General features: G+C 40.8%; 1 protein-coding gene across 1 annotated transcript in view; it reads right to left on the reverse strand.

The window, feature by feature from the left end:
* Positions 1-13,966, reverse strand: part of CTNNA2 (catenin alpha 2) — a 613,234-nt gene that overhangs the window by 119,530 nt on the left and 479,738 nt on the right. The gene's annotated exons all lie outside the window — the stretch shown is intronic.

Genomic DNA, 13,966 nt, shown 5'->3' on the forward strand with positions numbered 1-13,966 from the left:
AGTCCTAGTGGGCAACCATTTAGATATGAGCCAGCCATGTGCAGCAGCTGCCAAAAAAGCCAACACAGTTCTAGGCTGCATAAACAGAGGGATAGAATCAAGATCACATGAAGTGTTAATACCACTTTATAAGGCCTTGGTAAGGCCACACTTGGAATGCTGCATTCAATTTTGGTCGCCACGATGTAAAAAAGATTTTGAGACTCAAGTGCAAAGAAGAGCAACAATGATGATTAGGGGAATGGAGGCTAAAACACATGAAAAACGGTTGCAGGAACTGGGTATGTCTAGTTTAATGAAAAGAAGGACTAGGGGAGACATGATAGCAGTCTTCCAATATCTCAGGGGCTGCCCCAAAGAAGAGGGAGTCAAACTATTCTCCAAAGCACCTGAGGGTAGAACAAGAAGCAATGGGTGGAAACTAATCAAGGAGAGAAGCAACTTAGAACTAAGGAGGAATTTCCTGACAGTTAGAACAATTAATCAGTGGAACAACTTGCCTCCAGAAGTTATGAATGCCCCAACACTGGAAATTTTTAAGATGTTGGATAGCCATTTGTCTGAAGTGGCGTAGGGTTTCCTGCCTGGGCAGGGGGTTGGACTAGAAGACCTCCAAGGTCTCTTCTAACTCTGTTATCCTATTTCTATTTCTATTCTCGAAAGCACCTGAAGGCGGAACAAGAAGATGGAAATTCATCAATGAATGGAAATTCATCAAAGAGAGAAGCATTCTAGAACTAAGGAGAAATTTAACTCACTTAACAAAGCCACAGTACTTTTGGACTCAATTGTGGTCACAGGTCAAGGACCACCTGTGTATCATCTGGATGAGTGCATGTTTTCAAATAATTTGAAGTACTTTCTAGAGTGATTCTTAGTGAAAGGCGAGTCACAGATTGAGATTAACCTCAGCGCCAAGCCTAGAAAACACCCGTGAAGTCAAGCCCATCTTACAACCTCACAACTTGTCCCAACTCTAATATTTCTCCGACGTTTGCATCCCTCTTCTTTCTCGGAAAATAGGATTCACAAGAGGGGATCGTGGCTTGCCCACTTTTCCTCCTGAGGGTAACTAAGAAACAAATGAACCAACCCAACCCACGGACCACAACAGCAAAGGTGGCACGCAAAGTATTTATCAACATCAAACCAGATTGGGGCTCGAATCACCGCAGAGGTCCCTAACTCCAAACTCTAATTCTGTGTTGCAACAAGAACATGGACGGAAATAAATATTCTGCTTTGGTTTTTATTTATTTTGCCCCGAGGCCATGCCATAGTACCGGCTGGAAATTTATTCATGAATAAGTTCAAACAAGCTCCTTTCTCCCCGCCATTCCTTTTTGGGTCTTCGCTTGTGGCATGAATCTGTTCCTGCTTCCGATATTGCAATACGATATATAATTACGGATCCATCTGTTCGAGGAGACCCCTTCGGCCAGCCTCATTTCGCTCCGACGTTATCAAGCACGCGGTTTTGCATGCCTCAGTGGGTCAGGATCCCAAGGGGAAAACAGCTCTGGATTGCAAGAGGGACCTTCGGGATATATCCCAGCCTAGCTTTTTTTTTTTGACTTCGGCACGTGAGATCTGATTTTTATCGGAAAGGGGAAGACAAATGAATTACCGTTTTGCTAACGGCCTGGGAGCATCGGGTCAGAAATGGAGGCCCCTCCAGCCGGTTTGTTGTGCTTGTTAATCAGCTGCTGTTTTGCAAACATCAAATATCCTTACTTTCGGTTAAAACGGCCCAAAGCTACAACAAACAGTAATTATAATGCAGAGGCAGAAGGGAACAAATCAGATGCTTTAAGTCAGATGCAGAATGCAGGATTAAAGGGCCTGCAAATATGTACTCGTAGCATTACTGGCTGAGGAAATAATTACAGATCTCTCACGTCCTGGATATAATCTGCTCAAACTTCACGCCGTTTATAAGGAATTGCATGCCAAAAGAACTAGACCCAAAGGTAGTTTCCGCCCCCCCACACACACACCTCCCCGTGTCATCACTCTGCTGAACACCTAATTCCCACAGGCCTAAAGATATTTACCCATGTATTAGGCTCTGTCTGTTGCAATTATCCTTGGCATCTTCTCATTGCACTGGAAACAAATTCCTTGTGCGTCCAATCAGACTTGGCCAAATAAGAATTCTATTCTATCCTTAGTTCTAGATTGTATTGTATTCTATTGTATTGCATTGTGTTCTATTCTATTCCATTCTGTTCTGTCCTACTGTACTGTACTGTATTATATTCTATTCAACTGTATTGTATTGTATTGTATTGTATTGTATTGTATTGTATTGTATTGTATTGTATTGTATTGTATTGTGTTGTGTTGTGTTCCGTTCCATTCCACTGCATTGTATTGTATTGCATTGCATTGCATTGCGTTCTGTTCTGTCTTACTGTACTGTACTGTATTATATTCTATTCAACTGTATTGTATTGTATTGTATTGTATTGTATTGTATTGTATTGTATTGTATTGTATTGTATTGTATTGTATTGTATTGTATTCTATTCTATTCTATTCTATTCTATTCTAATCTAATCTAGAATCTATTCTATTCTATTCTACTTTACTGTATTCTAGTCAGCTGTATTATTTTCTATTCAACTGTATTGTATTCTACTGTATTGCATTGCATTTTATTCTATTCAATTCTGTTCTTCTGTACTGTACTGTATTATATTCTATTCAACGGTATGGTATGGTATGGTATGGTATGGTATGGTATGGTATGGTATTCTATTCTATTCTATTCTATTCTATTCTATTCTATTCTATTCTATTCTATTCTATTCTATTCTATTTTCCATTCCATTCCATTCCATTCTCCATTGCATTGCATTGCATTGCATTGTATTGTATTGTATTGCACTGCATTCTGTTGTGTTCTACTCTACTCTACTGTATTATATTCTATTCAACTGTATTGTATTGCATTGTGTTCCATTCCTTTTATTCTGAAATCAGCCGTCCTTCAAACATCTTTTCTTCCTTTGATGATCATCATGATCAAAGAGGTGTCCTAGGCTTTGAAATGTGCTATTTATTCTGCCTCTGCTCAAGTACATTGGAAGCCACTGGAAAACCGTAAGTAGCATCTTGAAATCGCAATTTAACCGTCAGGTTAGCAGCATCTTCATAGACGTAGAATTTCTTACGGCACTCGTAGGAGGCAATCTCGGCTTTCTCTTTCTTTCATCGGGGAAAAAAAAATATTACATCTTTCATTCAACTGGCATTAAGATTTTGAGCGCCAGTTTATCTTTTTCTAAGCTTTTCAATCCTTTCCCCACCAAAAATACAAAGGGGAAAAAAAAAAAAAGATGGACCTCACTCCCAAGATGCACGTTTGTGATGATGTTATCTAGTTGGGTTATAACTCGTCAATATGTAAGAAAACCACTAAGCTCAGAGAGCACCAAAGAGCCGGTACGCTCTCATAGAGAGGGGCTCCTCCGGGTGCCGTCGGCCAAACAAATTTGGCCCAGACAGATTAAAATTGAGCCTTGGTAGCACAGTGGTCTAAAGCACCCTATTATTAAGACCAGCTGCCTGCAATTACTGCAGGTTCGAATCTCGCCAGGCTCAAGGTTGACTCAGCCTTCCATCCTTTCTAAGATAGGTAAAATGAGGACCCAGTTTGTGGGGGCATTAAGCTGACTTTGTATAAATATACAAAAGTATGAAGGCTATTGCTTAACGCATTGTAAGCCGCCCTGAGTCCCCGGAGAAGGGCGGCATATAAATCAAATTAAAAAAAAAAAAAAACAATGTCGACTGGCGGCCCCTAGGGGGAGAGCCTTCTCTGTGGGGGCACCTACTATCTGGAATGAGCTCCCCCCGGAGATACGGAGGATCCCGGATCAGCGCACCTTCCGCCGCGCTCTCAAGACCTTTTTATTCCATCAGGCGGGCCTGGCCTAATCTTTTCCCTCTTTTTTAATTATGTAAATTTTAATCAGTTTTTAAATGATTGGGGTGTTTTTTTTTTGGTTTTTTTTTAAATTTGATTTATATGCCGCCCTTCTCCGGAGACTCAGGGCGGCTTACAATGCGCTAAGCAATAGCCTTCATCCTTTTGTAATATTTATACAAAGTCAGCTTATTGCCCCCACAACCCGGGTCCTCAATTTACCTACCTTAGAAAGGATGGAAGGCTGAGTCAACCTTGAGCCTGGCGAGATTCGAACCTGCAGTAATTGCAGGCAGCTGGTCTTAATAACAGGGTGCTTTAGACCACTGTATTACCAAGACTCAATTTTAATCTGTCTGGGCCAAATAGTCTAATTCAATTTTATTCTGTTTTTTAAATTTTGTATTTATGTATTTTTACTGTTTTGGCTGTTCACCGCCCTGAGTCCTTCGGGAGTAGGGCGGTATATAAATCAAAGAAAGAAAGAAAGAAAGAAAGAAAGAAAGAAAGAAAGAAAGAAAGAAAGAAAGAAAGAAAGAAAGAAAGAAAGAAAGAAAGAAAGAAAGAAAGAAAGAAAGAAAGAAAGGAGCCCTCATTTCAACCCCTGAGCTACAAATATTCTCCTTTATAAGTTTGTGATGGCTGTCCACTTGCCATATCCCACGGAAATATGGAAAAGTTTGGAGAAAGCATAGAAGAGAGATTTAGAAATGTGTTTAAAGAGCGACCCATCAGGCAGCTTTCATGGATTGTGCAACGAGCACTGTGATTCCATTATGTAGGAAAAGTTTAGCTTTCTTAGTGAAATGCCTAGGAAGTTGCATCAGTTCTCAGTTGCATCAAAAGTGGTTTTTTATTTTTGAAAAGGCAACTGGACTGATTTTTTTTTTTGAGAGAGAGAGAGAGAGAAGAAGAAAAAGATGTTTTGTTTCCTATCCTAGAAGCTTCAGCAGTTGTATTGGATGGTAAAATCTTAGCTATCAATAACTGCCCTTCCATGTCCCACACCATCCAAATACAATTGAGGAAGGAAGGAAGGAAGGATAGAGATGGTAGAAAAGGAAGGAAGGATAGAGAAAAGGATAGACAAGGTAGAGAGGAGGTAGAAAAGGAAGGAAGGAAGGAAAGAGACAGTAGAAAAGATAGAGAAAGAAGGAAAGAAGGAAGAATAGAGAAGGTAGATAAGGAAGGAAGGAAGGATAGAAATGGTAGAAAGGGAAGGAAGGATAGAGAAAGGGATAGACAAGGTAGGAGGTAGAAAAAGAAGGAAGAAAGGAAGTATAGAGACAGTAGAAAAGAGAGAAAAAAAGGAAAGAAGGAGGGATGGATAAGGTAGAGAAGGAAGGAAGGAAGGAAGGAAGGAAGGAAGGAAGGAAGGAAGGAAGGAAGGAAGGAAGGAAGGAAGGAAGGAAGGATAGAGATGGTAGAAAAGGAAGGAAGAATAGATAAAGAAGGGAGGGAGGAAGGAAGGAAGGATAAGGTAGAAAAGGAAGGAAGGAAGAATAGAGTTGGTAGAAAAGGAAGGGAGGAAAGGTGGGAGCAAGAGAGGAAGGAAGGAAGGAAGGAAGGAAGGAAGGAAGGAAGGAAGGAAGGAAGGAAGGAAGGAAGGAAGGAGGAAAGTCTTTTTCTTCTTCTTCCTCCTCAAAAAAATCAGCCTTTTCAAAAAATAAAAACCACTTTTGATATTTCTTAGTGAAAGAATCCATAGGTCAGGAAACAACACGTTACTAAATAGTTGCACACAGTGGTACGGTAGAAGCTACAGTTGGTGCTCAACTTGCAACCATTTGTTTAGTGACTGTTTTAATGTTTCAGTGTCCACGGAAAAAAAACCCAGAGCCTCACACTTAAATTTGCTGCAGCAGTCTCACCATCACATGATCAAAATTCAGAAGCCAGCATGCATTTCCAATGGTTGCAGCATCCTACGATCATCATTTGTGACCTTCCCAACAGCTCCCCATAACTCAAGTCAACGGGGGAAGCTTAATATTTCATTAAGGCCATGCGTTGTGACCTAGGCTTACTGAGTCATTACAAGACACAATTAGTCCCAAAAACCCCTATTTTATTGTAACAGCTGCGAATTGCGTTCATTCCCAAATTAGTTGCAAAACAAGTCCTTCGGGGATAATCACCAACCTTTATCTTCTTTGACACCCTGCCAAAGGCCTTACTTGGCAAAGCCCCACGAAGTTCAGAAACAAACAAGAGATGCCGACTGGAAACAGAGTTAGCAACCATGCTTTCCTGCAAAAGGCCCAACTGCCTTTGTTTCTCTTTTAAGCCTTATGGGAGGGGTCAATCATCTCCTGGCCTTACTCCTGAGTCGTCCCTTTTGCTTTAGCTGCTCTTGCCTTCTGGCAGCTCTGCACAAGCGTGCACTAGGAACAGCCTCCTCTTGTTCCTCTGCCTCTCTGCTGTCCGACTCTGGGAGCTCCGGAATCCACGCATCACTCCCAGATGGCCCTGGTCCCATCTCTGCCTCTGACGCAGAGCCCTCGTCTGGGCCTTCCCCAGACTCCAGGACTGGCCCATGTTCCTCCCCAGCTTTCTCATGTCTGACTTCACTGCCAGCTGCGCAGGCTGCTGGCGGACCACAACACCATCTGACTCACATAACAACTGCAGTGGTTCCCTTAACAACCATGGCATAAAAGGTCGCAAAATCGGACTCGACTCACTTAACAACCGCCTCATTTAGCGATGGTAATTCCGTTCTTAATTGTGGTTGTAGGTCAAGGACTACGGTTATAACACATTGTCATGGGAAGGATGTCACATATACTGTATGGTATGCAGCTTAGCGATGGATAATGTCGCAAATGCACTCAAAATGAAAATATATTTCGAACAAAAGTAAAACAATTCCCCAACTAATCCACAGGCTGGATGTTCATTGAATAGGCTCCCAAGCAAAAACACCCCCAGCGCTCCAGAAACAAAGGTTAAGGTAGTAAACATTTCACAGTCCTTTTAACGGTGAGTAATTAGAAGCAAATACTCTGAAAAGCGCCGGGGGATAATTTTTAATACTGCTGTTTCTCCTGGCCGGTAGTTAGGGCATTATTTTCTTCCTTTTTGGGCATTTTTTTGTTCAAAACTGAGAAAGGATTTGCTAATTGAAAGAGCAGAAAGGCTGACGTTTGATCGTGTGTGTGTGTGTGTGTACACCATACACACACATACCCAATGGTACATAGAACATAGAGTTGGAAGGGACCTTGGAGGTCTTCTAGTCCATCCCAAGGTACCACTGTATGTGTGTTTGTGTGTCTATCTATCTATCTATCTATCTATCTATCTATCTATCTATCTATCTATCTATCTTCCATCCACCACCCATCCGTCTGTCTGTCTGTCTGTCTCTCTCTCTCTTCGATCTACCACCCACCCACCCACCCACCCGTCTCTCTCTCTCTCTCTCTCTCTCTCTATCTATCTATCTATCTATCTCTATCTCTATCTATCACTATCTATCTATATCTATCTCTCTATCTCTCTATCTCTATCTATCGCTATCTCTCTCTATCTATCTATCTATCTATCTATCTATCTCTATCTATCACTATCTATCTATATCTATCTATCTCTCTATCTCTATCTATCTATCTATCTATCTATCTATCTATTATCTATCATCCATCTATCATCCATCTATCATTCATCTATCATCCATTCACCCACCCGTCTGTCTGTCTGTCTGTCTGTCTGTCTGTCTTTCTATCTATCTATCTATCTATCTATCTATCTATCTATCTATCTATCTATCCATATCTCTCTCTCCCTCTCTCTCTCTCTCATCTATCTATCTATCTCTATCTATCTCTCTATCTATCTCTCTATCTCTATCTATCTATCTATCTATCTATCTATCTATCTATCTATCTATCTATCTATCTATCTATTATCTATCATCCATCTATCATTCATCTATCATCCATCCACCCAAACGTCCGTCTGTCTGTCTGTCTGTCTGTCTGTCTGTCTGTCTGTCTCTCTATCTATCGCTATCTATCTATCTATCTATCTATCTATCTATCTATCTATCTATCTATCATCCATCACCCACCCACCCATCCACCCACCCATCCATCCATCCAGTGGTGGGCTGCTGCCGGCTCGAACCGGTTTGGGTGAACCGGAAATTCCGACCAGGGCTGGCCCCGCCCACCCGGCCTAGCGCTATCATGTCCTATATAATTGCCGGTTTTTTGATGCAGCGCGCATGCCCGGAAGACACATGCTCTCATTTGCGAACTGGTTGTTACAACTGGCAGCAGTCCAACCCTCCATCCATCCATCCATCCATCCATCCATCCATCCATCCATCCATCCATCCATCTATCTATCTATCTATCTATCTATCTATCTATCTATCTGCACATATATATATATATATATATATATATATATATATATATATATATATATATATATATATATATATATATATATGGGAAGGCTGAATCCACCTCCTACCCATCCTTCATTTTGTTATTTGCCTTTATTTGATTCAAAATTTTATGTTCAAAAAGATGGTTTATACATATAACCCGGTTCAATGAAACAAATAGTTTTGTTGCTGCTGAAGTAGCACTATATGCATTCCTCTTTATGAACGAAAGCAAACAGACCAGGTTATTCCTGCATTTCAATGTAAACACCGAATAGAATGGCCGCTCTAATATATTCAAAAGGTTTGCCAAACCCCCCGATATGACAAATGTTTTCCAAACACCCAGAACAATGCCCCGAATTAGAGACAGTTCAGTTCCTTTTGGTAGCGTATCATTTACTTAACTTTATATTATCGTTCCATTCTTTTATGGATTTCAGCTGAGGAAAATAACCGGACGACATAAATGTTTTGTGTGAAATGCACCTTCTAGCAAAACAAGACAGATCTAAGTGTGGAAGAGGAAGAGGTCTGTTTTCCTCAAACGATACAAATGCGCCATTATTAGAAATAACGCTGAGAGAATCTTCCGGATTACTAATACAAATGAATTGGATTTACATCAAATTGTTGATTCGGTTCGAAATGGGCAAGCCCCTCCCAAATTCAGCTGCGCGCAAACACACACAGACTTTTTTCCACACAGAAAAAAGTTTTGCTGCTAACAGTTTGAAGTGTCTAATGCCCTCGACTTACGCCCACAATGGGGCCCAACGTTTCGGCTGTTAAGTGAGTCATTTGTTAAGGGAGTTTTTGCCCCATTTTTACGACCTTTCTTTCTTGTCCCGGTTGTTGAGCGAATCCCTGCAGTTGATTTGTGAGTAAGCCGGTTGTTTAAAGTGAATCTGGTTTCTCCATGGACTTTGCTTGTGAGAAGATCGCACAAAGGGATCCGTGAGCCTGGGACACTGCAGCCCTCAGAAATAGGTTAGGAGTCACCTTTTCTGGAGAATCAACTGGTAACTTTATTTGCAGTGTTTCCAGTGGTCAATAATGCTCTCTCTCTCTCTCTTTCCTTCCTTCTCTGTCTCTCTTTTTTCCTTCCTCTCTCTCTTTCTTTCTTTCTTTCTTTCTTTCTTTCTTTCTTTCTTTCTTTCTTTCTTTCTTTTTTTCTTTCCCTCCCTCCCTATCTCTTTTTCTATCCTTCCCTCCTTTTCTCTTTCTCTCTCTCCCTCTCTCTTTCCCTCCCTCCCTGTCTCTTTCTCTCCCTCTTTTTCCCGCCCTTTTTTCTCTTTCCCCCCCTCCCTATCTCCTTCCCTCTCCCTCCCTTTCTCTTTCCCTCCCTCCCTTTCTCTTTCTCTCTCCTCCCTCTGTCTCTTTCTCTCTCCCTCCCTCTCTATTTCCCTCCCTCCCTTTCTCTTTTTCTCCCTCCCTCCCTCCCTCCCTATCTCTTTCTCTCTCTTTCCCTCCCTCTGTCTCTCTCTCTCCCTTCCTTCCTCTCTCTTTCCCTCCCTTTCTTTCTCTTTCCCTCTCTTTTTCTCCCTCCCTAACTCCTTCTCTCCCTCCCTCCCTCTCTTTCCCTCCCTCCCTTTCTCTTTCCCTCCCTCCCTCTCTCCCTCCCTTTCTCTTTTTCTCCGTCCCTCCGTCCCTCCCTCCCTATCTCTCCCTCCCTCCCTTCCTCTCTCTTTTCCTCCCTCCCTCCCTTTCTCTTTCTCTCTCTCCCTCTCTCTCTCTTTCCCTCCCTCCCTCCTTCTCCCCTTCCAGACAAGCTTCTTGCAAATTGCAATTTGTAAGGCCGAAGTGCAAAAACAATATTTGAAAACCGAAGAGGGGCAAGGAACATCCAAATGATGAGCAAAATAGAGTGATATCATATAGGGTTTAGCTTGCTGCAACATTAAATATAGATTATAGTGTTGGATAGAGGATTAAGCACAAAAGATTTGTAACCAATCAATACACTTTCTGTAATTGTAATGGATGATAATTGTTTTATGTTTTAAGTTTTGTTTAAAAATAATTTTTTTTTCATATATATATATATATATAATAGAGAATGTACATCACTGAATTATAGGATCTCTAAAACCTGCCTTTTTCTAGATTTTCTTTTAACCTTTTAAACCTTTTCTAGGTTTAATCATTATTACGGTGCTAAGAGAACGGAACCAATTTTCCACCGAGTAGTAACCGGAGCGTATGGTCTACTACCTGATGAACGGTTGCAGTGGGGATAATATCATTGATGAGGTCTCGCATATTATCACTGTCCTCAGAGATTTTCGGTTTAACTCAAGAAAGCAAGATTGCTGGGGTTTTTTTTTCTTTTTCTTTTTTCCAGAAGAGCATTATTAGCTTGTAAATACATAAAGCCGTTTATATATAATTGTGCTCCTTTTCTTTCAATTTCAAAGCTCTCTGATTACAAGAGTTTTCTTCTGACACTTAAACGAGCAAATAACACACACACGCACATATCCCCTCACTAGTTGTAGCCAGTGCAATTTTCACAATTCGGATCAATATAACGTAAAAAATATTTTCAGAAACGTATTTTGCAGCACAAAATGAAAATAAGAAAGAATCCCTCCTTCTCCCTTCCCTCCCTTCCTTTCCTTCTTTCCCTCCCCTCCCCTTTCTCCTTCCTTCCTCCCCATCTTTTCTTCCTTCCTTCCTTTCCTTTCTCCTTCCTTCCTTCCTCCCCTCCCCTTTCTCCTTCCTTCCTCCCCATCTTTTCTTCCTTCCTTCCCTTTCTCCTTCCTTTCTTCCTTCCTCCCCTTCCTCCCTCCTTCCCTCCCCTATCTTTTCTTCCTTTCTTCCCTCTCCATCCTTCCTTCCTTCCTTCCTCCCCATCTTTTCTTCCTTCCCTTTCTCCTTCCTTCCTTCCTTCCTCCCCTCCCCTTTCTCCTTCCTTCCTCCCCATCTTTTCTTCCTTCCTTCCTTCCCTTTCTCCTTCCTTCCTTCCTCCCCTTCCTTCCTCCTTCCCTCCCCTATCTTTCCTTCCTTCCTTCCCTCTCCATCCTTCCTTCCTTCCTAAATCATGCATACACTGCTTGATAAACCATAAATAATGATAAATAATACACTGCTTGATTAATAATAATAATAATAATAATAATAATAATAATAATAATAATGAACGCAGTCAGCTATTGTTTGAATATTCTCAGCAATTCCACTTTTAAGTTTATTAAGCCTACGTAACCTGCAATTCTAAGCTGCAACGGCACGAAAGAAGTTATTTATGACCAGTTTTCACACTTAACGACCGTTGCAGCATCCCCATGGTCAAAAGTCAGACGCTTGGCACCTGACTCGTACTTAGGACGGTTGCATTGTCCCATGGTCACGTGATCATGATTTGTAACCTTCCCAGCCTGCTTTTGACAAGCAACATCAATGGCTGAAGTCAGGTTCATTTAATTACCCGTTGATTCACTTAACAACCGCAACGATTCTCTGGACGACTGTGGCAAAAATGGTCCTAAAACGGGGCAAAATTCACTTAGCATCTGCCTTGCTTAGCAATGGAAATTTTGGACCCAATCGTGGCCATAGGTCAAGGACTACCTGTAATAACTAATGTGAGTTTATTTACCGGGTTGTTTTAACCTGGGATGGAGAGAGATCAGTGGATCCTTGCATACGGCCTCAACTCAGCATTCTGGCCAAGCTCCCAAATGCAAAATATTTCGCTTCAGCAATACAAACACCTCTGAATTTTGCACCGCAATTAGGGATGCAAACAAAAGCCGCACGTCGGTAAAATTGTTTGTGGAAATTAAGGCCTTCCAAAAATGCATGAAAAAATAATGTTTTAGCGTACATATTCTTGCCAGGGACAATCTTTTTTTTGAAAAATTCAAAAACAAGGCTAACAATAAGACAAATGGAATAACGGAACGGGACTAGGTTATTTTAGCTGGGTGTCAACTTCCCTAGAGTTTGCAAAACAAAAAAAGGTATATTTATTTGTAAAAAAATGGATTTGTCCTATTCTAAATGGCGATATGGTCAAGTGAATTCAACGTGTTATGTAGAACTAACAGATAAAGCCTTTTTTAAAAAAATAAAATAAAAATATTAGCTGATAACTGTATTGGGATACTATATAGTATAATATGGGCAACCATTTCTGAACTGGAAGATTTCTGATATTAGATGAAAGCAAAATTCTATAGAAAAAAAAAACTTCAACTTACGACCACAATTGAGCCCAAAATTTCTGTTGCTAAGTGAGACGATTGTTAAGTGAGGTTTGCCCCCTTTTACGACCTTGCTGGCCTGCGGTTGTTCAGTGAATCACTGCAGTCAGTCAAGTTAGGCTGTTAAGCGAATCTGGCTTTCCCTTGTCAAAAAGGGGACTCGTGTGACTCCCCCCCACACAGGAGACGGCAACCGTCATAAATACGAGTCAGTCATTAATACGAGTCAGTTACCAAGCGTCTGAATTTGAATCAAGTGATCATGGGGAATCCTGCAACGGTCGTAAGTGTGAAAAAAACGGTCGTGAGTCACTTATTTCAGTGCCGTTGTAACTTTAAATGGTCACTGAACGGATGCTTGTACTGTGTTTCCCCAAAAATAAGACCCTGTCTTATATTTTTTTGAACGCCGAAATAAGCGCTTATTTCGCTGAGAATAAGGCCTTATTCTCAGGGAGGTCTTATTATTTTGGGGCGGGTGGAGCAAAATGGGGCTTCTCTTGCTGTCTTACCTGATTTCCAGTTCTGCGTTTAATTATTATCGGCTTATAGATAGATAGATAGGAAAGGATGGATGGATGGATGGATGGATGGATGGATAGATAGATAGATAGATAGATAGATAGATAGATAGGAAAGGATGGATGGATGGATGGATGGATGGATGGATGGATAGATAGATAGATAGATAGGAAAGGATGGATGGATGGATGGATGGATGGATGGATGGATGGATGGATAGATAGATAGATAGGAAAGGATGGATGGATGGATAGCTGGATGGATGGATGGATAGATAGATAGATAGATAGATAGATAGATAGATAGATAGGAAAGGATAGATGGATGGATGGATGGATGGGCTTATTCTCGGGGGGGGGGCTTATTTTAGCTCATGCATTCAAAAGCCTGATTGGGCTTATTATCAGGGGATGTCTTACTTTCGGAGAAACAGGGTAAATTGTGGGACTATCTGTAATTTCTTAGAGTAGTATTTATTAAATTATTTTCATAAACTAAATATTTGGATGGGGGTGTTGATGAACAATTTGAAACTTCAAGAAGAAAGAGTTGAAGAATTCAGGAATATATCTCAGCAATTATAAACATGACTTTATTAAAAAAAAAAATGAAAGTCACTGATAATATACGCCCGGACTTTCTATTTATCCTCACCTGTTATTACTCTGTTGTTTTCTCCAAGCCTATGTACTCATAACTTCCATCTATATATTTATCCAAGTTGCATTTCTCTTTTACCTTGACTTTTGCTCTTTGCAAATTGTTAATTGTCGCATGAGATCTAAGGGTAATGTATATTTAAGCCCAGTGCTAATGACCCTATTTTTAGACACAATAGTTCTTATGTTAATGCAAACGCGGAATGATTAAGTGCAAAGTCGGGATATTTTCTTTCGGGTGAAGAAAAGA

The sequence above is a fragment of the Pituophis catenifer genome, unplaced genomic scaffold (assembly GCF_029215685.1).
Source record: "Pituophis catenifer annectens isolate HBS135680 unplaced genomic scaffold, rPitCat1.0.hap2 SCAF_8, whole genome shotgun sequence".
NCBI lineage: Eukaryota > Metazoa > Chordata > Lepidosauria > Squamata > Colubridae > Pituophis > Pituophis catenifer.